The sequence below is a fragment of the Numida meleagris genome, chromosome 3 (assembly GCF_002078875.1).
Source record: "Numida meleagris isolate 19003 breed g44 Domestic line chromosome 3, NumMel1.0, whole genome shotgun sequence".
In the NCBI taxonomy this organism is placed as follows: domain Eukaryota; kingdom Metazoa; phylum Chordata; class Aves; order Galliformes; family Numididae; genus Numida; species Numida meleagris.
In genome coordinates, this window is record NC_034411.1 from 45,477,492 (window position 1) to 45,500,544 (window position 23,053).

Genomic DNA, 23,053 nt, shown 5'->3' on the forward strand with positions numbered 1-23,053 from the left:
GAAGCATGAAGTTTGTTGGATTCCAAGCCAGAATCTGGGCATTAAGAGATGTTGTTTCTACCAATTTGTGGGGAAAGCAAGGCTGGCATTAATTAAAATATTTAAGCAAAATACGTCAGTGATGAAAATTGCAAAAATTATCTGATTCATTTTCACCAAATGTTCCTTATCTGTCTCTTGACTACTGATTAAGTTTGGAGCAACCAAACTCTTAACTCAGGTAGCTCAGTTAAATATCTTGCACTGGTGGGATTACATCAGCTGCAGACAGCTTGCTTTTTGCTACCATTTAAAGATCACTTGGGCACAGGCAACATAATTCCCAAATCGCTAGGGAGGACATTTGTCACAGGTGATTGCAGTCAAACTTATTTCTGTTGCAGCAGTTTGGTGATAAATGGATCATTGGACCAGCCTTCTCACTTCATGCAGCTTCTCAGCATGTAACGCTCCAGGGGGAAAGATGAGAGTAGGAAAGATGTGAAGGGAATTTCAATGATCTTGATCTTTGCTCTGCCACATTCCAGGTCAGACCCTATTTATTGGCAAGGAAGGAACAGAGAGAGTTTTTTCCAGAGGGGATTCTAATAGCAGTTTATCGGTAGGTGACAGTGTTTGAAATAATGCCAGATAATCACATCCTCGGACTTTCCCATTTAGTTTATTTCAGGGGGATTCTTAAACTTTTCTCTTTTTCCTAATTGAGGTTATATACGGTGATGTCTGGTAGAATGTAAGCTGTATTGCTAGATAATAATTTTAATATATATAAATGGGACACATTTTAGAAGAGCTATTTTCACTCTTTACTGCGGTATCTAAAAAACCTGAAGTTTAAATAAGATGTTGTCTTCTTTGCCTTTTATGCATTTTCAAGCTTTTTCCCAGAATTACCACCTAGGAGCAACTAAATAAATAGCATTCTAGAGACATTGAGTAGAATATTAAGAAGGTATTCCACATTTAGGAGATAAAAACATACGTGCTATGTGCTTCTTGGAACACATGCTAATCTGTAACATTTACAGAGTTTTAATTTCTTTCTGTAGGAATAAAAAATTCTCTCCAATGCTATAGCAGGTTTTTTCATAAGAAAACAAGAATTAAATTCTTCATGGTCATAACATGAAAGCACACATAACATTTTAGCAGACTGCTCAGTGGAAAACCCAGCAGAAAATGTCAGCACCACCAAGTAAGTGCCCTTAGGGCATCCACTCTGTAAAAAGCAATGCCTTGTCAGACACCATTTCTCCAAAATATGTTTTAATGTTTCTGGAAACCCTAAGAATTTCACATTCTGTGAGGAAAACATTATCATACTAAATCTTTCCATGTAGCTGTAAAGCCTTTGCAGTTCATTCATGTCCTACTCCAGTAAGAGGGGGGGGGAAGTATTTTGGTTTTACTTTTAATGTAAAGCTTTATGCCATCTTCACTTCCTAATTACAAGCATTGTGTTTTTTTTGTGTCACAGCTGCTCATGGTAACAATAGTACCATAAGTCTACTGAACTAGCACCAACGTTTTGATCAGGATTCATTCAAAAGTAGCCTTTCTATTGGTAAATGGTAGGAAAATAAAATTTGAAAGCTAAGAGTTCATATGCAATTGGAAAAGTTTTGCTGTGAAGGGAAGTGTTAAAGATGCTTTTCCCTTTAGGTGTTACCGTCTCTTATATGCTGATGGTACAGTTTTTGTTAATAGTGATAGTAGCTATTATATCTAAATGACAGTTTTCACCCTGTACACACAAATGGCTGTGTTATCAAATGTCCTGCTCTGTAAAACAGAGGAAGCTGTTAAGCAGGATAATATCACAATTACATCCTCTTTCTTCTGTCTGTTTTTAGGTTACCTCTGCACATGTCAGTCTCTGCTAGCCAAGAGTGCCATGCATTATCACTGAAAGAGGCTGTGTATGAGGATTTATGTGACTAGAGGTTGTACATAAGGTAATGGGAGAACTACATATCCAAAATCTGGATTTAATGGCACATCCTTCTCCAGGATGTGGAGAATCCAGATTCCTTGTTTGAATTTGTTACTAAGTTCAATTGCATTTCTCTGATCAGAATCTACCTCATCCCAGATGAGGAGTATCACGCTTCCATATACCTTTTTTTAGTGCAAAGGGAGCATTTAGAGGAAGCACAAACAGAATAGCCATAAAAGGGCCCTGACTGTTCTTCCCTTTTTCTGAAAAGCAGCATCAGTAATCATGAAGGAAGCTGCTCACTGACTTGAGCAAGGACAGCAGAATCAGACTTATTCCCCTAGCTTCACTTTGCAGGTAAGCTGTGAAAATGAACTTGGACACTAGAAGAGTACCATTAAAAATGCCCATGAGGGTTTAAACTTGCAGCTGGTGTTGGGAAAAAAAAAGCTGGTTTTGAATAACTTCTCAGCAAGTGAGGCCTGCTTCTTCTGTGCTTTGAAAAAGGGAAGGGACAAGCCATAGAAATTAAAACCAATGGAACATACAGGTAACATGTGAGTAACCCAAGTAACGTACGAGAAGGCAATAAGTTTACACAGGCTGCTTTCATTCTGGCATTTCTACCTTTGACATTGTATAATACTTTTTGCTGTTTGTATGTATAGCATATAAATGCAAACTGAAGCAGTGCATCAAAGCACTTGCCGGCTCTGGGAAGTGCATCATCTCATGCTGTATCAACAGTTCACTCTCAGAGTCATTTCAAGATCTGTCACATGTCTTTGTACTGCCACCTCCTTAGGAGAGCTAAGTGTGGAGAAGGGAAAGCAGTCCTGTGCCTCCATTACCTCTCTGCACAGATCTGGTTGCAGTGAAGACCTTGATAAGTGTCCTCTAAAGAACTTTGCTGATGTGGCTGAAGACATAGCCATGGCTGTCCTTGTGCCTTGCCCTTCTCCTGTGACTCACCTCATCCCAACGAGCAGTTAGAAGTGAACAGTTAGCCTTGGAGGGTGACTTTGTTGAAAGTTTGGACTATGCCTTGGCACAGTTAAGACACAGGCATATGTTGCTCCTGCCTCTCCTATAGGATCCATAATCCCAAGAGGACAGAAGGGACAGCATGGAGACCAATAATACCTGAAAATGCCTCTGCAAGATTTGCCAGAGTCTGACTGATAAGAATTCCCTTAACTATATTGGTAGAGTACAGTTGAAGGGCTACAGTCTCCTCTAGTGTAAATCAGTACCTAGTGCTGTGGAGATCTATGAATCTATGTCAGGTTTACATCAATTAACTCTCTCCAAAACTGTTTATAGATCACGCCCCAATAAACATTTAGACAGCAGAAGGCAAGGTTCCCCATACTGTGCACTGACCAGATGCATGTCAGGACAGGGTATGTATTTCCCTCTGTGGAGCTGCATGTCCATGCCCACCTGCCCTCACACTGCCTCCGAACAGAGCAACCACAACCTTCCCCAGTGTGATTTGCAGTCAGTCGGTGGGCTGAATGCAACATTAGGGGAATTCAGCTCTTGCCTAATTAATGCGATGCAATCAGCTGGTCCACAAACACTTAAGGATCTTCTTAATAACTCTATTTTTATCAGCTTGAGTGCCAGACACTGTAGCATGAGGTGATATTTGGAGTCAGGGAAGTCTTATCTTACTGTATTTTCTTCCCTTGTGAGTATTTGTTCTGTTAACCCACTCTCTCTGCCATTACTGTGCCAGCTCCTATTTGCTGCTAACTTCCAATATAAAGTAATTTGTTCTAAATTATTTTAGAAGTATAGATGGCCATGCTTCCAAAAATACACTGTAAATAACCAGGTGTGATTTTAGTATATGAAAAACTGAAAGAAAAAAAGAAAAAAACAACAAATTAGGACTGCTTTAAGTGGAAAAAAAAATGGGAAAGATGTTTCTTAAGAGATACATTTTTCCCTTACTTGTTTTTCCACATGATGGAGGGCCCTGTGCAGGCAGGTTACTGCTATTTGAAACTCCATATGTCTTGGTGAGTGAATAGAGCTGGCTATAAGTTGTCTTCACAGAAGCTTTCTTAATTTCAAGTGGACTTTGGAAAGTGTCTTTGGCACAACTCAGTGCAGGAGGCGGAGTACAACTGGGGTTGTTTGATCAGTGACAATGCAGAAGGTTTATTTTCTGAGTTCATTTCTTTGCCTAAGAATGGTATTTGAATTAAGATAGGAAAAAGGAAAAAAAAAAAAAGCATTTCCTACCTACTATGTAGAATTAATTCCCCCCAGAAAAAGGCTTTTTTAATCACTTGTTGTTATGGTATCGCAGTAGCCAATGTAGGTCTTTTAATGGTGCTAGTGTAAGATGTAAATCTTTCAGCCTTGGATTTTGGAACTCCTTTATTCGTCCTGAAATAAAGGTCTTTTTTTTTTTTCCCTTGATTTTCCCCTCATTAAGAAAAAGAGATGGCAAAAGAAGGCTACAGGACAGAAGAGGACATTTTCAGTGTATAAACAAACTCAGACTACTCTGTCACTTCAACCCACTGTGGGTGGCAAGAGAAAGCAAAGCCTTGGGAGTCAGCTGCAGCCATCTGTCTCGAAGGTGCAGCTGGTGATGAGTTGCTGATGTTAATGAAATGGGATTGCTCAGTGCTGTTGATTTACTACAGTTAGTGTATCTAATTCTGATTCATGCTACCATTATGGCTACCATGCCTTGAAGGCAGCAGGCAGTGTTCACAGTGATTGTTGGTAGTGATAATAAGACTTAGGACACAAGTGGTTCAAAAAAGGTGTGAAAAGCGGTAAATTCAGTGCGTTTATTTAGACTGTTTTGTGCTTGAAATGCCAAGTGACAGACCCCAGAGCTCAGAGTTTCTCGGACTCCTGATTCTTAGTCATCTGGTTGTTGGTGAGTAGGAAATGACATTAGCTGTGTTATTCAGACTGGAAAAAAAAAAGCATGACACAGTGGGGTTTCTAGGATTCTGCTAGCATGGAATTGAGAATATGAACAAGTCTGTGTTGAATCACTCTGAAAACTGTTGTGTTAAACCTGTTGCTGTGCCAAAGGGCTGGGTTTGAGCTGGCATTTCCAGGACATAGACTTATCAGGCTGTATGTGTACAAGACTTTCGCTAACATTTGCTGACATGAGCTCACAAATACCTGAACTTGTGTGATAAATGACACTGACAGTAGGATTACATTGAGGATTCTCTGCAGAGCAATAGGTGTCTCTTATTAGCAGTTGAGGTCCATTGGTCCAATCAATTTTGAATACATCATGCAAAAAATATGTGACATGTACTGCACTCAGATTTGGTACTTCTGTATTTCCTTCTGCATTTCTATAAAACCACATTGTTGGTGTTTCTAATGACATTTTTATGCCTTCTAACACAAGCTTGTGCCTAGTCAAAGTAATTCTGATTCTGGGTTACAGTCAGTATTTCCCAGAAAACAGTCCATTCTGTGTACCATATATAATAGTTTCCAGGAGGGATTATCTAAACTTGTGGTTGTAACATACAGCCCTGAGTGCTTGAATCCCATCTGTGAAGCATTCAGTCTTCTTAGGAGATCTGGCTTAGCAACTGTTCCAAGGTACACCCTTAGTATTGATACCAGCCAAGAGACAGGCTGCATTTAAGTGTCCATCTTCAGGACGCTCACCCCTCCAGGGCTGACTGGGAGAATTTCACAGCTTCTGGCTGAGCCTTTTGGGCATTTAGCCATCAGGTCACTTAGCATAGTTTCCTACTGGACAGGTATTTGGAGCCAGGCCTTTGCCTCAGGCCTGAGGAATGTATCAAATGGTAAACAGGGACCCAGCTGCCTCAGGAATGCAATGTCTGGGGAATGTGAGGATTGGTTTCAGGACAGCCTGCCAATGGTTTGTAAGAGGTTGCTAATTACTATCAATTGCAGTATTTTTTCCAGAGGAAGTGGACTGCAATTTCAAATTCACAATTGTAATTTCATGTAGACCACAAAGGAATCATCTGAATAAGCGGCCATTAATTCAGCACTCTGTTGTGCTGGATTCAGCCTGCTGACCAGCTCCACACCCTGTTATCATACCACTAGCTACTCTTAAACCCTTAAACCAAGCCTTCCACAGAATGGGGGAAGGAAGATCCAGCAGGGCAGCTTGTGCCATGAAGCAAAGACAGAAGGGCTGACTTCAGTGGACATGGAGAATCATGGCCCTTATCCTGCAGCAGTGCGGGGCTGTTGCTGTGGTTTGTGCTGGAGGCCATGCTAAGCACTGAGGCAGACAAAAATTCAGCAGCTGGAGGCCAAAGCAAGCTCTCATGGAAATAGCCTGGACTTCTATGTCCTGCAGTGGCTGTGGCTCTGCCATTGCACCTTGGCTGGCAGTGTCGTGGAAGTGGACAAGGTACGCAATCATTACTTAGTTTGCACCTGCACAAAGACCTGCATATACCAAATGCACCTGCATTACAAGCCCTTCATACATCCCTAGCAAGTCATTTTAAGCTTTGCCCCATGCACAGGCTGCAGGCCAGCAGGGTATGGTATGGAGTTGGAACCAAATGCATAACATTTTACAGTTAAGGATTCAAAGGTGAATAATTAGTAGATGACAGCCATTTATAGATTCTTCCACATTGAGCCAATTATACTTCAGGAAGTATAACATCACACTTCCAGCAATGTTTCCTTGTCCTTACAGCCTGTCTTAATATCACTGAGATGTCTTAAATACCCTTAGCACTACAAGGCTGGTGCTACTGAGAACTACTCTGTCATTTTTCTCACGTGTGTTCAGCCTGATTGTTGTTTCAGTCTTCTTTATTCATGGTACTTTGCTCCCTCTTGCCAAGAGATGATCTGATATCTTAATATGATTTCCAGTTATTTTATGTAAAAACATTCTTTTTTATTAAGATTTCCATACTTACCTAAGTGTTTTATATTCAGGAACTACTTCCCTTTTCTCTGTAACTTAATATTTTTCTGAATATGGCATCCTTATGCAAAAGGCAGTTCAGGATCTGTGCCCATGTTCACTGAAATCAGTGAAACATCACAGTGAAAGATCAGGACAGATGATAAGAAACAAAGAACTAAGGGGGTCAAGGCAGGAGACCTGTCTCCTGTGTAGGTTCCCCACACCACAGGTTTAGAGGGGTAGAATGATTAACTGGGGGAAAATAGAGGAAAAGTAATGCCCCATGTGTTTTCCATACAGAACACGCAGATTTGCTGTATTTAGGAGAATAAGGCAGTCTACATATATTGTAGACTGTATCATATTTTTTTCAAATACATAATAGGCAGTCTGAAGCAAAATCAATGCAAAACCTTTTCTGAATCTTTCATCCTCTTTTCTCTAACCCTGGGCTTCTAATGCTGTTTGTCTCTGCATTCCCTGTTACCGTTTCTTATACAATCTGCTTCTGCAGTTTGGTATCAAAGATCTTGTCCCCACTTTATTTCATTCCTTAATGTACATAGTAGACATTTACAAGAACTGTAAGCATTCTGGTTCCACCTAATTAGCTTTTAGCTAATGCCTTTTTATATAAAAGTCTATTTCCTCAACCACTGCCTCAATTTAAGAAAGAAATCAACAATACTGAATGTCAGTTATCTCCATTTTTGAGGGGTCAACTTTTCTCCCTCTGAGTACCTTACTTTATATGGTGCACCACTAAATGTAACCCTCAAGCCCTCAATAACCATACTTCCCAGAATGTCTCCAAAGCGTAGGGGTTTTCTGAATAATTATTGAGTTCCATTGAAATATACAGACTAAAATCTGACACAAATCAATTCTTCAAATACATCAGACTGCACTGGAATACATTATATCCATATCCAACAAATTATTTCCACGTCCATGTGAAGAGCGTTGCACAGTGGATATTTCCTGCCACCTAACCAGGGTTTAACCCACAGTTTTCTTTGGGAAGCAGACAGCTCCTTGATGGTCCCTTAAGATATGGCGATCTTTACAAAAAGTAGCACATCAGGGAACACTGGATAGAGACTGCAACAGCTGATTGAGGCAAGGGTTGTATCCTGCCTTCTATCTCCAGCACAGAAAATGTGGTGCAGAATTGGTGAGAGGTGCATGTGGGCAACATGTCCTTCAGTGAGCAACACATAAGGATGAGTATTTTGCCTGCCACTTGTTAAAGGATTGTTTTTAATGACCTCTCCACTTCTGTGTAGTTGAATGACAATGAGATAATCAAATGCTAGCTTCAGTGTAAATTTGGCAAGGGATCTGGAGTTGCTCCCTGGCAGAATAAAGATGAATGCTTTAAGCATGGCTTACAGCTGCTGTCTTTTATGGGCAGGGTGAGCGTGCAGCCATCCACAGGGAGAGGACGCTTCTACAGAATTCATTACGAGAGATCAAGCAGTATACGCTTATTGCAGAGATTGTCCTTTCCAGTAAGTTTGCAAAAGTTCCAAGTAGCAGGCTCACCAAGCTCGTCTCTACTCACTATTGAAACATCAAGCGGCCTTGCCCCTGAAATAATACTGAAATAATTTCCTTTTCTAGCTGAGGTACAAGCAAAAAGGATGGCTGTGTGGATTTGTTTCTGACTGCTAAAGTCTGTGTAGCTATATATTCAGATCAGGTACTGCCCTTGAAAACCTGGAGAGCAGCCAGCGTGTCTCTTCCCTGGTAAACTCAATGTAAACAGAGTTGGGCATAAACAGCATTTGTTACTACAGGGTCTGAGCTTCTCTGACTTCCAAGCTGTTCAGACCAAGATTTTTTTCTACTCTATTTCTTCTCTCTGCTTCTGGAAGAGTGATAGTTTCCCAAGTACCGGCTAAACAACGCTTAATTTGCAGCTGCAAAGTGATCTTTCCTCTAAGATCTTCAGGGAATTTCACCCCCACGCACATACCCATGACCATGACAGATACTGGCATCTTTCTGTTTCCAGGGTCCCTTTGAAGCCCTCACATTTTTGGTTGCTTAGCCCCTCCTGTGCATGTAGTTTTGTAGGCTGTGTCTGAAAAATGTCTGCTCTGTCATTTGCATGTACGGATACTCTGAAGGTAGTCACCTGAGCCAACAGTTGCGGGCCCAAGGCGGTATGCAATGATGTCTTCATTGCTTTAAGAAAAGAGTGAAAATGATCTGTGATATACTGTATTACATTTGTGTGTAGAGAGAAACAATGGCCCCTCCTTTCCTTGTAGGTAGGTTCACGCTGGAGTCTTAAAACAGACCTGGAAATTTTTATTGCACTTGTGTAAGGAATGCTTATTTTGTGGATGTCAGTAGATGGGAAAAAAATGGGTCAAATTCTGCAAAGAGTCATTTTTTAAACTTTTTTATGGTATGATCCCTGGTATTTATTAGAGGAGTGGTATTCGATGGAAATGACTGAGTCCTTTTTTTCCCACAACTCTGCATGGCAGCAGTCTTTCCAAACGTACAAGACTTTGTAAAGGGTTGAGTTAGACAGTCAAGGAGCTGAAATTCCTCTAATGCACTTCACACAGCACTCTTTCTTGTGGTTACTTTTTTTCTTTGAAGAAGGTGGAACCTCTGTATAGCTGAGGTAGAAAAACTGGCTCAGTAAAGCCAGTTACTTGGGCCAAAAGAGCGATTTTCACTGCCATCCCACACTAGCATATTTAAACTGATACACCTGCATGCGTGTTACCTTTCATTTTTGTTTTCCAACAGTTAACATTTATTGGCCCGTGTACATTTTCATCTGGCTTCCTAAGTAAAAAAAAATATCAAACTGTACTATACGTATTAATCATAGCCAAGACTCTTGTACTTGTTTGTTGATTTTAATCAAGCCCCCCAAAAGAAGTGGAGATCTCAGATACAATTACTTTCCCACAGATTTCATAAAGACAGATAAGTCAAGTACAGGAAAGACTTCCTGTTATTGCCCACACAGAGGGATAGCTGGCAGTAAAACCTTTATTACATTCAGCCTACACAGAAGAGGAACATTATGAATGCTTTAAATGAGGGGAATGTGTCATTTATAATATACATCTTATTAGACATCAGAGAATCTAACCATGAGATATGCAGCAGTAGCAAACTGGGCTTCCTGAGCCCAGCTGCTCACAGCAGTGCATCAAAGCATATCCCTACACAGCATAGACCCCATCAGTCTAGCCGCATCAGTACTATGGGTGCTGCTTCTATCACTAGGCTGGCATAGCTAGAACTGCAGAGCTTCCAAGAATAGACAAGCTCTTAACTAAATCAAATTTCTGAAATCAGATTCTTAAAGCACTTAAAAGTGTGAGTAGGGTTGGGGTCTGCCTGTTAGAACAAGCAAGCAATTTCACTTCTGTCATGAGAGATACCTGGATGCCTTCATGATCTGAGTGCATCTCTAGCCCAGCAGAAGGTTTTTGTTTGTTTTTCATTTGCTTGTTTGCTTGCTTTACTTGCAGAAAAATTCCCTGAAAGTTACCCATTTTAAGCACAGTTAGAAATGGCCCTGGCATTGCAGCAGTCATCACCTGGTTTAAGTTCCTGACTCAACTCCTGAGTCTTGCCCAATGCAAATAACCTATTTATGTGCCTGCAAGCAACAAGAAAATAACTTAATTGAAAGTGCAAATTCAAGCACTCAGAAGAAGGAAATGCCAAAACTGAGACCTGAAGATACTCAATTTAGTTGTCCTTGGCTGTATGGTGGGATTTTTAATTAACCATACAAATCTTAATCCACTCTATTTGCTGCTCTGGAGGTTAGAGCTTAAGGAAAGTTCATCTGATTCCCTTCTATCATCCGTGTTGATAGCACCTAAAAAAAATACGCAGTGAGGACCTGACAAACCTTGCTCTTAATTACAGAAGCATTTTTTGCTATCGGCTTTTCAGTCTCAGTCATTATCATGGAATCTAACAGCTTTATCAGATTGGCACGCTTGTTTTTCAAACTTCAATTTAAATAAAAGGGTCACATTATTCCCATTTTCCTGGTTAGATTTTTGATAAACAGACACATTTCATCAAATTGAGAATTATTTCCCTACTGGATATTTTTCTCAGGTGTAAAGCATCCATGAATTGTCGTGTTAAGCTGCAGCTTAATACTAATGAAAACAAGAAGCCAGATTTTTTTTCTTATAATTTCTCAGAAAATGAGGAATGTAAAATTAATTAGCTGCAGGGAATTTGGTCTCAAAGCCAGATCAGAAAATATATATGGGTACTACCACACTCAGTACTAGATGCCTGATTTCTGAATACTTGGCCCTTAAGAAAATACCTAGATCCTGAAGGAGATGCCTTCAACTAAGACCCAGAAAATCTGTATGTGTAGCACACAAAGCTGCTTAAAATAGCTGGTAGGAGATGCTTAGGTAACAGCTGTGTTACGGACTACCTCACTTAGGGATTACAATCTCATCTCCCTACCCAGAAGTGTCCCTTTCTAAGATGTGTCCACAGGATCAGCCTTTTAAAGTATGGCTGTGAAAATACCCTGTACTAATCCTCAGTAGTTAGACCACTACTAGCCTGAGTATATTAGTGAGCTGGATTCAACACTTTCATGACTGAATGGAACAGACATGATAAATCTTGACCTCCTTCAAGAGTGTATGTATTCACCAAGAAGAATCTTACAAAACCCTCAGGTCACCATCAGGTCATAACAGCCCAGACCAGCCTTACCTGAGACCTGCATCCACATGCTCTGCCCACAGAGATAGGCTCCATTTAAGTTCTGGTCTGGAGGTTAAGCTCCTGCATGAGCTATGTAGGAGGTGGATGTGCTGTCAGTTCTGTCTCTGGCCTTATTTCCTGGATGGACCCACATTGCAGCTTTGACTCTCTCTCTGACCCCATCTCCTAGTTAGACTGCCTGAACAAACTCTGCACCACTTACTGCTTCATCTTGCAGGGGATCAACAGCACACCCTGCTCCCTGCACTGTTCTCTGGCTGGTGAGGTTATTGCTTGTGCTGTAGTCAGCTCTCTGCTCCAGACTCATCTTCACTTGTGCAGCTGCCTCGCCCTTGCTGCTCTCTGATAGACACAGCATCTTGCTCTTCCGATGTGGGGCATTTTAGATGGTATGCTTCCCTGTTACTTGGTACTGAATGTTATCCGTGGACTAGGTAGGAAGTCTTGCTTATATATCCTTCTTTTGCCTCTCCATTGAACAACTTCAAATCATAGAATCCTTAGAGTTGGAAGGATCCCTTAAAAGCTATCTGGTCCAACTCCCCTGCAATGAACAGGGACACCTACGGCTCGATCAAGTTGCTCAGAGCCCTGTCCAGCCTGACCTTGGATGTCTCCAGGCATCCACCACCCCTCCAGGCAGCCTGTCCCAGTGCCTCACCACCTCTATTGTAAAAAACTTCTTCCTTATATCCAGTCTAAACTTCTGTGGTTTAGTGTTTGCTTGAAGTATTAAAAAATAAATATTTCTATGTTCAGGATGAGTAGGGATGCCGTATGGCTGCTATGGACCAGAATGTCACAGATCATACCAGAGTGTTCCAGCCCCAGTGTAACTGCCTGACGTGTGGAGCTGACAGTGCCGCCCGTGATGACGTGTCATCCCCAGCATGATCACCTTCTGATACTCTGGGTATTTAACAGACGCGGCTCTTGCTGTTCCCTATTCAGGAAGCCACTTTTGACACCACAGCGAAAGCCGGACAGCACACGTTTGCACTCCCACAGGCGGCGATCCCAGCGCGTCAGGGCCACCCGCTGCTCGCTTGCATGGCTGCCACCTGCATCTCTCATGGTGCCCAGGCGGAGCAGCCGCTATTCTATTCCCCAATTTCTCCCTCGAGCGGCAGACGCACACAGGTGCCCTTCACCCCGCCACCAGACCCGTCCCCAGAGAGCCTGCGTGCCGCCACAGCCCAGCCTGCCCCATATCTACCCCATTTTCATCCCTGCCAGGGGTCGGGGCAGCCTGGCGTTCCGTTCTCAGAGCCGTCCCAAAACGAACTAGCCCTGCCGCCCGGGGAGAAGTTTCCCCCCCGGCTCGGGGAGGAAGTGACATGGCGGCGGGGAGGGAAGGCGAGGGGGCCAGGGAGCCGCCCGGCGGGTGGAGCCAGGCAGCCCCGCCCGAGCCGTCCGCCTCCCAGCGCGTGCAAACTAGTGGCAGTTGGCGAGCCGCGGCTCGGCTCGGCGCGGTGCCGCCGGCTCCAGGCGCCTCAGCGCGCACCCATGCCCAGGCTCGGCGGCGCCAGGTACGTGCTCTTCCCCTGGCGGCCGGAGGGCTCCTCAGGTGCGGGGCTGCGCCTCTCGAGGCTGCTGGTGCCTGGTTTGGAAACAAACAACAAAGAGCCGCCCTCCCCAGCCCATCAGCGCCGGCGGCCGGGCGGGGTGTGGGGGTGTGTGCGCGAGGCGGGCTGCGGCCACGAGTTCCTCGGTTCATTCCCCCACCCGCCGCTCCGGGCCGGCTCTCCCCCCGCCGCTGCCGGCCGCGCCGCGCTGTGTCTGCCGCCGAGAATCTTCCGGCGCCTCGCGCCGCCCCGGGGTTTCCGTGGAAACGGGAGGAGAGCGGCGGCCTCGCCCCGGCGGGACGCTGCAGCCCGGCCGGGTGGTGGGGGGCGTCCCCCCGCCTCGCTCCGTCCCGTCGTCCCCTGTCAGCGCGGTGGGGTTGCCGGGGAAACGGGCGGGGGCGGGGGTGGTGGTGGTGGTGGTGGGCTGTAGTTTCTCTACGTAGGGTTGCCCGCGCAGCCCGGCTCGGCCGCAGGCACAGGTAGCGGGGCTGGTTGGTGTGAGCCGAGGCGTTGCGAGCGCCGGGGGACGGAGGACGGGAGCCTCTGCCTGGCGGTGCGCTCGCCTGTGGAGCTCTGCTCTCCTTCCCGCTGCCGTCCTGCCTTCCTAAGGAGGCTTCTGGCGAGGGGAACAATGGCCACGACCGGACTGAGGTGTTGTGCTGATAGCAGCAGGAATGGAGGGAGCTCCGAGGAGGGATTGTGGAACCAAGGCCAACCCTTTGTATAATTTTCTCAGTAAGCATGTGCGTATTTAAGGCTGGAAAGAGAACAGAATAAAGAGCCTGTTTAAACAACGTCATGTGGAGGGTTTGGGTCATTATTATATGTTCCTAAGTTATAACTATTTCAGTACTACGTGTATAGCTCCAGAGTGATGTGCCTTACGCAGGTTTTTGTGTGGGACAGCATAACATTGCTGCTGCATGGAAACTGAAATCCTTACAAGTGGGAGAAGGATGCGAGAAGCTCCCTCTCACCCCCACCCTCCCAAAAAATCCCGTGAGCGCTTCTGTACAAACAGACATGCACCCAGCACAGGGATTTGTATGGACACTCATAGCCTCAGCTGCTGCTGATAACCACTTCTCCATGAGAGTGAGTTGCAAGGGAACTAAAAGCTGGCGGAGTGGGGAACAGTAGGAGTGTAGACCAACATAAGCTCAAAGCTGCGGCCTTCTTTCTTCACTAACTTCTCATGTGGATATTAACAGCACTTTAAACATACACTAATCGGTGTATAATATGCCAGGGCTACCTTTGCATAAGTGCTGACTGCAGTAAGTTGATGTGCTGTAAATGTGTGCTGTCCTTTACTGCCCAGCAACTTTCTCTAGCTGTTTGTGACAGATATAATGCTGTGTTTTTTTCTGAATACGTTCTGCTGTACTATGGATGAAAATCCATTTATGTTCATTGTAGGAATTTTTATGAATTTATGCATAGCTTTGCTTTTTCCTTTTAGTGTTCTACGTAACAATGCCTGAACAAGCTGTACCTAAAAATGTAGCAGTGTGTTGTAGAAAAAAGAGGGCCAGAGTTCATGTGGAAGAATATATCAGAAAATATGCCTGCAATGAACAGAGGCGGCATTGTAAGCTGCTAGTGGGTAAAAGTTGCTCTCAAGCAAAGTTTGGCTGTGTTGTTGGTAAGCATTTAATTAACAGGTGTAAGTACGTGCTTCACAAGAAGCTGTAAGCATTGTATTTTCTGAGTGGAGAAACTGCACAGAGGGGACAGTGCTAGCCTAGGGGCACAGAACAGGGGATAGCTCCAGGAGCAGTACTTCGACTGTAGTTCTCGAGACCCAGTTAGTGTCAGCTTGGGGGGCAGCTGTCTGCAGCAGGCCTTGCTCTGTCCACTCAAAATTGGGAAGCAGTGAAACTGTTCAGCTTCTCAGGAGGGAACCGTGCTTTCCCGGGGTGATGGTTATGCATCATTTACAGCCTGACGTACTTACTGCAACATAGAGGAGAAAGGCTGTCTTGAAGGTGATGGGTTAGAATCCTATGGCTGTGCTCTGTCCTGCCAAAAAGAGGCGGTTTATTGTCTTGCTTTCTAAACCTTCATTTTCTTGCTGAAAGATGAAGGCTGGCAAGAGTGCCTCTGGTAATCTCTTCAACCCAGGCAGGTACTGTTATGACTCTGCTGAGGCTAGCAAATGCCATTCTTGCACGTGTGCCTGCGGCCCTTAGGACTTGTACTAGTAATTCAGTCTTTAATTTTAAGAAGTCAAATGTCTGCTGCTTGATGTAGAGGAACACTTCCCTAACAAACTGCATCACTGCTGTTGCTTGTATATCCTGATAAGGGAGAAGAGGAACAAGAGAACAGCAATGCATTTTAGTGCACTGTGCATATCCTTAAGTCAATGAAAGCTTTTGCAGCCGTAGATCTCCTTAATTAGAGAGAACTTTATGTGGGGCAGCTGTCTTCCCAGGTGTGTTTGTTTAGCTCGGTAGGATGCAGTGGGCTTGTCTGTAAGAAAGGAATATGGCTGGAGAGCAGTACCTGTACACTCATTTTATTTCAGCGCTGGTGCTGGACAGCTGATTGTGTCTTTTTCTGAACTGCTTCTGGTGAGGGCTGGCTTTCCCCAGCTATTCAGTTTCAGGGGCTTGGGGAAGTGTATCCAGCAGTCCGTTGTTTGGTCGCCATTCACAGCTCGCTGTGGCTATTACCCTTATCACCTCTGACTAATGCTCCTGTGCTTCCCAGAAACTGCTGAATCATTTCGTTTTCTTGATTTTTCTTTTTTTTTTTTTCTTTTTCCCCTTTCTTCCTCCAGTGCCTCAGAATGGAGATGTGGTAGGGTCAAAGTGAGGTCAGAAAAAGAGGAAATGGAAATGAGTGAGAATAACTGAGTTCTGTGGCAAGGACAGTGATGCTGTAAAGTCCGCTCTTAGATAATGTGAGGAAAAGATAATGGCCGTAGCGGTTTTCCTGAAAGGGAACACGAGGAGCATTAGAAGCTGGACGGGGCAGGCCAACAGCTGTAGTGAGCCCACACCTGGGAGATGCTGGGTTACTGTCCTCATAGTCGTCTGCTCTTTATTTTGAACTTAATCTTCTTACTTCTACAACTCTGCTTTCACCTTCAGCCCTTCTGTCTGCTTTGTTAAGCTCGTACTGGCAGGGTATAACACAAGTCATTTTCTGTTGCTTGCAAATGGCCTGACCTGGCTTGAGGTTTTTGCTGTAGCATAAACAATAGGAACAGGGAAAGGCAATTAACCAGTTCTAGGCTGGAAGGAAGTCAAAGATCACTGAGGGAGGGTTTACTTGCCAGAAGTTTAGGAGCTTGCAGGCAGAGACAAGCATTGTGCTCTCATGTACATGCATGATTGTTTACTGTATCTGCAACATTTGAGAAAAATGTGTCAGAATATGACTTATTTGCTTTTTGTCTGATCAACAAAACGAAATTTCAGTTGTGTTTCTCCAGCAGGATCCAGGTGAATGGGAAGGCTTGCCTGTACAGACTCAGCTGGCAGATCATGCAATCTTTTTTTCGCCTCTCAGAGAACAGGGGGATACCTAACTGAAAACTTGTTTTTAGAGACAGGAAAAGAAAACGTTTGGGGGAAATCCATGTGTAGAAATTGCACATGATTTCATGTGAGGACAACGGTGTGAAAGTAAATAATGTCCTACTTCTACTCCTTTCTCCACGCTCTTTCTTCGAATATCATTGTCTTTCTCTTATTACCATGCTTTTCAGTACTTTGGGAAATACCATTATTGCTGATGTTGCTTTGCACTTCTGGAAGCACTCTGTGTAGCTGATGACTCTTGAATTGAGGTTTTCTCACTTTGCCACAGGTGACTTGTCAAGGGTTAACGGTGCCTTAGTTGATTTTATGGTTCTGAGTATATGTTTAGACAGTGCTCAAGCTTGCACAGAGTTTCTTTTCATTGTACTGGTGAAAATTGCGTTTAAAAACAATTAAGTAACATCAGTGTCACCAAATCAACAGGCACTAGGTAGCAGGGATACCACTGTCTTCCTACAACCAACAAATGTAAAACAAGCATCTAGAGGTGTAAAGTAATTGAAAGAGACTGTCCTTTCTTGTCACCCAAAGGTGACAGGGGCACAATAAGGTTATAATTAAGCAGAAGGATAACTAGAAGGGTATGGTTCCTAAATTCATTGAGCCTTTGTTGTGTTGCTGCCTAGTGTTCACATGGATATGCATAATCCTCTGAGAGTGTGCATAAGTACTGCGTTTCTCCTGAGATGGAGACAGAAGAGCTTCATTCTGAAATGAAGCCTTGTAAAACTATCCTGTGTTCATTTGAAATTACCAGGACAAAGGCTCAAGGCCAAGCTTTTAGAAGGGTATAGGCTCCTGAAGTTGTGCAGAGAAAATCCAGGTAGGTGTTGATGTACTTAATTTTCTTCCTCGAAAGTTTGTAAAAATGCTACTGGATTCTTACCAGAATGTTTGGGAACTGTAACATCTTGGCACACCTGCAAGTAAATGCAGGTCAAGTAAATGCACTGTATCCAAATAAATCATTTTGCTGTAAGTCTAAGGTGTCTTTGACTAGCTGTAACTTCAGGTACTGAGAGTACACTGATTAATTATAAGACACTTGGCAGTTTCTGGGGGATAATGTTTTCCAAATAACAAGACCCAGCGAAGCTTGTCGAGAGATTTCTTTTGGCATCAGCAGGATTTGAATGAGGACCAAAATGAAACTTCCCTTTATTATTGGACTTGATAAAGCCCATGTCTGTGGTAAAGGCTTTTATTCTCTGGAGTTCTCAGATTAAATCAGTCTGCTAGGGGACTGATGATGGGGGAGGATGAGGAGACTGGATGAGTTCTGAGCTCATTGTGTAGCAAAACAGTTTGGAAACGTACATCTTTGAGGCGGAGATGAGTGAAAATTGATGCAGAGTATGACCACTGAAGCATGGATAAAAAGCAGTTGCCACTATTTATTTGTTGTTCTGTTGTGTTGTTTTTTTTAACCTGGCATCTGAATGTCTGATTGCTTGGTATGTGAGTGCAGCTGAGACTTTTGCTGATGCTAGAATCTTTTTTTTTCTTGGGAGGGGAGCATGCCAAAAAAAATCTCAGCTGTAAGACCCGTGTGTTTCTAGTATTGGGTGTTACCTCTCTGAGGTAGAAGTTGCTTTTCTTGGAACAGTACATCTGGAAGCTTCCCTGCTGCATCCATGGAAAATAAAAACATAAATATTTTCCTGTGATTGGCATGGGCTACATCTTGTGCATACATTGCTGTTTCAGTTGTAGTATGTGATTTTTCATAAAGGAGAAATTCAGGTACCTCATACTCTTCAGTGTCATGTGCTAGCATACAAACAAATTCAATTAATACTTGAAGGTGAACAAAGATAAGTCTTGTTAAACAAAAGATTTCCTTTTTTGTTTAGCGTTTCTCCAGTATTCAAAGAGCATATTAATGAATGCTGTTTCATACTAATTAAAAATACGCAAATAGATTAGCTGAAGGATACGGTCCTTCAAAATTACTGACAGAAGATGGAAAAAAAAAAAAGTCCAACCAACCAAACAGCTCACTGGAGTTGTAATCAGGTGGATGGCACTTCTTGTTTCCAGCACTGCTAATTGCATCTTGTGATTTGTCCTGGAAGCTTTTGGGTCCTCTCACAAAAGAGGTCGGCGCTGTTCCCTCATACCCCTGTGAGGAGGAAGTGCAGTGGGTGCTGCCTGGCCTGTTGTCATAGTTTTGTGATTTTTTTTTTTTGTTGTTGTCAGTATTCCACATCATAACATCATCTAAAGCACTGGCAGTTAAAGAGTTAATGTCCTGAGTTCTGGGGACTGCCTTTTTTGGGTGCTTGGTTCTCCGAGGGGGAGTGGAGGAGCTGCATGCCCCGGGGGTCTTTACGTCTGGAGGGGGTGGTGGGGCCGCCTGGCAGGCCCAGAATCTCTCTCTTCCTATGCGGCAGAGAAGCACATGGTCCCCCTGCAGCTTACAGAGTAAGAATCACAGCTTGGAATTCTCTGTTTTGATCTGCTGGACTCAATTTCTATATCATATTTAGTAAATTAACGTTGCTCCTCAGATTGGTGCTGCTGTTTTGTTTTAGATCTGTCTACGATTTCCCTACCTTTCTCCTCTTCCCTTTGTCTAACCCCAGGGCGTGGGTCCGCGGGTCCCCTGCCGCATCCCCAGGCCCGGCCGGCCCGTAAACGGCCGACAGCTTTTTTTCCTCCTTTCTATCTTTTCTGGGCCTGTGGGCCTGCTGTCCCCCTGTCAACGGACACAGATCCATAGATAACGCCATGTGCCCTGGCAGCACCTGGGTCTGCAGGAGAGGGGGAGAACTTGGTGCTCTCCAGCTTTAATTCCTTTTTGGATACATAAAGTGACAGAGATCTGCGTTTGTTGTGCACATGTGCACACAATGCTATCGATTTGGTATGAAAGCTGTACCTTCTAGTTTATGGTACAGCCCCATCTAAATTGCTGAATACTTGATTTCTGTTTCTTGAGGAACAGAGAAATGGATGGAAAGTAGAGACCGTGAGATCTGTACATGCATCCTGGTTTGAGCAGTCTGCATTTATACTACTTACACCGTCTGCTGCCGCTGAAGGTCCTGGCTATGTTGGGTGCATCCTTTCCCTCTCTGTTATGTGTACCTAGTCTGTCAGAAGCTGTTGCAAGGGATACTGGAGCACAGGCAAGAAGGCAAATAAAAGAGGATGGACCCTGGGAACCTGGCAGGCCATGGCTCTAAACTTGGCTCTGCCATGGATTGGCCATGTGACTGTCAAGCTTTGGAACAGCCTTGTGAGCTCCCAGTATCTAAGACAGGAGTAGCAAGGCAGATCTTGTCAGGTCTGCTGAATGACTAGAGCTTTGCCTGGATCCGTCCACTCCTTTCATCTGAAATGAGTACCAAAAATCTGTAATGTTTTCTAATCCTATCAATAAGGAATTTGATCTTCCATATGTACAAATGGAGTTGCTTACGCTCCAGGTCTATTGTGAGTGGATGCAAAACTTCTCTGCCTGCATTAAACAGTGTGTTAATGGTGTAGAAAGCTGTCTGCTGCTGACCTGGAGTTGAAAGTAATAATTTTGTAGTCTTAACTTCTTAATTACCTAACTAGGGGTAAGAACAGGAGTATTAAATATTTAAAGCTTTAAACTAATAGTGTGACCTGTGTTTCATTGGTGCCTCACACCGAAAGCTGGTTTGGATGCAGGGGAAGGAGTTTGTCTGTCAGGAGTGTAGGCAGTTCCTGTACCTTGCACTAGCCCTTGTGTTGTTGTGAATGTGATTACAACTCTTTGAAAAGACAAAAGTGATCAGTGTTGGACAAGTGTCAACGGTTTACGGGCGCTAGGCCCGATTCCGTGACGAAGGGGATGGGGGACCCACGGGCCCACGTTCCGGGAAAAGGGGAAAGGGGAAAAGGGTAAGGAGATGGCCCTGAGAGCAAAGAACAGCGGCAACAATCTGAGGAGAAACAAAACTAATTTACTAAATAAAATATCGGAATGCAAAACAATATACTATAATACAATATAATTACAATTTAAGCTGATAAATCCAATACAGAGAGAGAGAATGTCCCAAAATCAAGAGAATGCGGGCATCGATCCCGCCATGAGTCTTCATAGGAGAGGCCTCCTGTGAAGAGTGCTCCCAGCACTTTTTTTTTTAAGTTAACCCTGGTTTAAGGCGAGCTACTGAATGAACCTTTGTCTGTTGCCTCCAGCCCCCACCATCTCACCTCTTTTCTTCTGGCTCTTCTAAAAAACTTATTATGAAAAAGCATTGTAGAACTTGCTAGCTAGTCTCGTGTTGGATCTATTCCTGAAATGCCCAACACAGAGGTTGTGAAGTGTGCCCTTGATGCTGGATAAGTGCCATGATGCAAGTGGCAATGTCCTGCTCTCCTGTCCCTCCCATCTTCTTAATTTTTAATTTGTTAATTTTCTGTGCGTGGAAGCAGTGTTATGAATCTCACCACTGAGATATTACCCCCAGGCTGTGCACTGAGGACTCATCTCTGTCCCTCAAATAGGGAATTGCCTCATGTACCTCATACAGCTTGAGTGTTCGGTACAAATTCATTAATCAGCACAAAAGCATATGCATGTGCATACATATGTATATATAAAACATATTAATATATTATTTATAATATATATTAACAGATATAGTATGTAGAGTATATATGAGAGAAGGATGGGTTTTTTGTGGACATTCAGATGTTGTTGTTTGAGCCTCTTGTACTTCAGCAGCAAGCTGCTTGCTCACTGAAGAGCCTTGGTAGAAATGTGTTTTGAGGGTTTTGCATATTTATTTATTTTTGGAGGAGGAGAGTGCCAGATAACAATAATACACAATCCTGGTTACCTTTGACTGGGCACTTAATGTTGCCTGTGGTGACTTGAGAGCGAGTATAACATTGGCCCCAAGTATGTGATACAGATACTTGTCATGGACTGTGTGTGTTGTTCACCTCAGTTACGTCTGAGGAACTGTCCAGGTCACTTACATCTGTGAGATAGTCTAGTTCACACCATGCTTAGGTTCTTAAATATTTTCTTGTAAGCTTGTGTTTGTTTAGTCCTAAATTTATCTAGTGTTCATATTGTCCATCTTGGCTGCACAAGTAACTTGTTGGATTGATGGATGTAGAGAAAGTAAGAGGAATCAGAGGAACTCTGTGGTATACGGAACTGAACTCTGATAGAGTCCTTCAGCTCTTAAGTATCTTCATGCAGCTCTTTCTTTTATTTTTCCCAAGCAAAAAGCAGATAGTTGTGCTTTTGTGAAATATATATATTGTAAAGAATTAAAATCCAGGAACTTGGGTGGGAAACTGCTGAAGGGCAACATTTGGCATGCAGGAAAGAAGGAACTTGCCTTCTACTGCCATTTTTGTGAACATCCTATCCTTCACCCCAGATGACTGCCATGCTTCACCCAGTCACATTTTTTCAGAATTGCTGTAGGGGCCTGGAAAAGAAGTGCCTAACTTCAAAGAGTTTACCTCCATCAAATAAATGTTTCCCTCAACATCAAGCTCTGCTGGCCCTGTGTTCCCTAAACTCAGCACCCCCAGGAGTTCTAGACTGCCCTGTGTTTAAGCGCAGCTCCCTTTGGTGCCCTCTTTCAGCCTCCTCCTTCCTGAATATTTAATTCTTCTGGAAAAAGCAGCAACATTGAGTTGCTGTTCACCCAAACTTGGCAGCAGCTCACCATCTTGCCTTCCCTTTTCTGGACTGTGCATGCCTCTCCCAATTAGCCAGCTTCCCTTTGTGTGATGCTTTTCCATGCGGTAAGGGGGCAAGCCCTGAGGCTGTCAGTACAAACAGCATCTATGCAGTGTTCTACCAGCAGACAATATGTGTGCAGGGATAAAGAACTCATATTCTGGCGAGCATGAAGGGCTGACATGGCTATCTTGCTCTAACATTAGATGACAGCGAGAAGAAAGCAGAACGGGGGAAAAGCTTGGGTTACTTTTGTTTCTTTAGTTTGGACTCTGTGATGCTAATTGTCTCTGTGCTTAATAGAAGATAAATAAAAATTCAGTTTTGTAGTGTGGTGACTTCACATTGGTGGTTAAACTCTGCCACGCTGCTTGTTCACTCCCCCTCAAAGCAGTGAGGGAGAAAGCAGGGTGCAAAGAGGTTCAAGGGTTGAGGAGAGGGCAAGGAGATCACTCAGCAGTTACTGTCATGGGGTAAACAGACTCAGTGTAGGGTGATTAATGTAATTTATTGCCTAACAGACTAGAGCAGTGAGAACTAAAAGTGAATTAAAAACTTTTCCCTTCCTGCCCTCCATCCATCTCCACCATTCACCCTCTTCTACCTCTTCCCTCTGAGCAGTACAGGGGAACGGGGAATGGGGGCTGTGGTCAATCC

At 43.7% G+C, this 23,053-nt stretch overlaps 1 protein-coding gene and 1 long non-coding RNA gene across 2 annotated transcripts in view; both read left to right on the top strand.

Moving 5' to 3' along the window:
• On the top strand, positions 1,852–4,780 carry LOC110396962. The gene is made up of 3 exons (XR_002437416.1): positions 1,852–1,955; positions 2,211–2,293; positions 4,386–4,780. It is a non-coding gene; the product is annotated as an uncharacterized LOC110396962 (long non-coding RNA).
• Positions 12,981–23,053, top strand: part of AGPAT4 (1-acylglycerol-3-phosphate O-acyltransferase 4) — a 72,287-nt gene continuing 62,214 nt past the window's right edge. The window contains exon 1 of the mRNA XM_021389782.1: positions 12,981–13,126. The gene's annotated coding sequence lies outside the window, so the exon portion shown is untranslated. The remainder of the gene's footprint in view (positions 13,127–23,053) is intronic.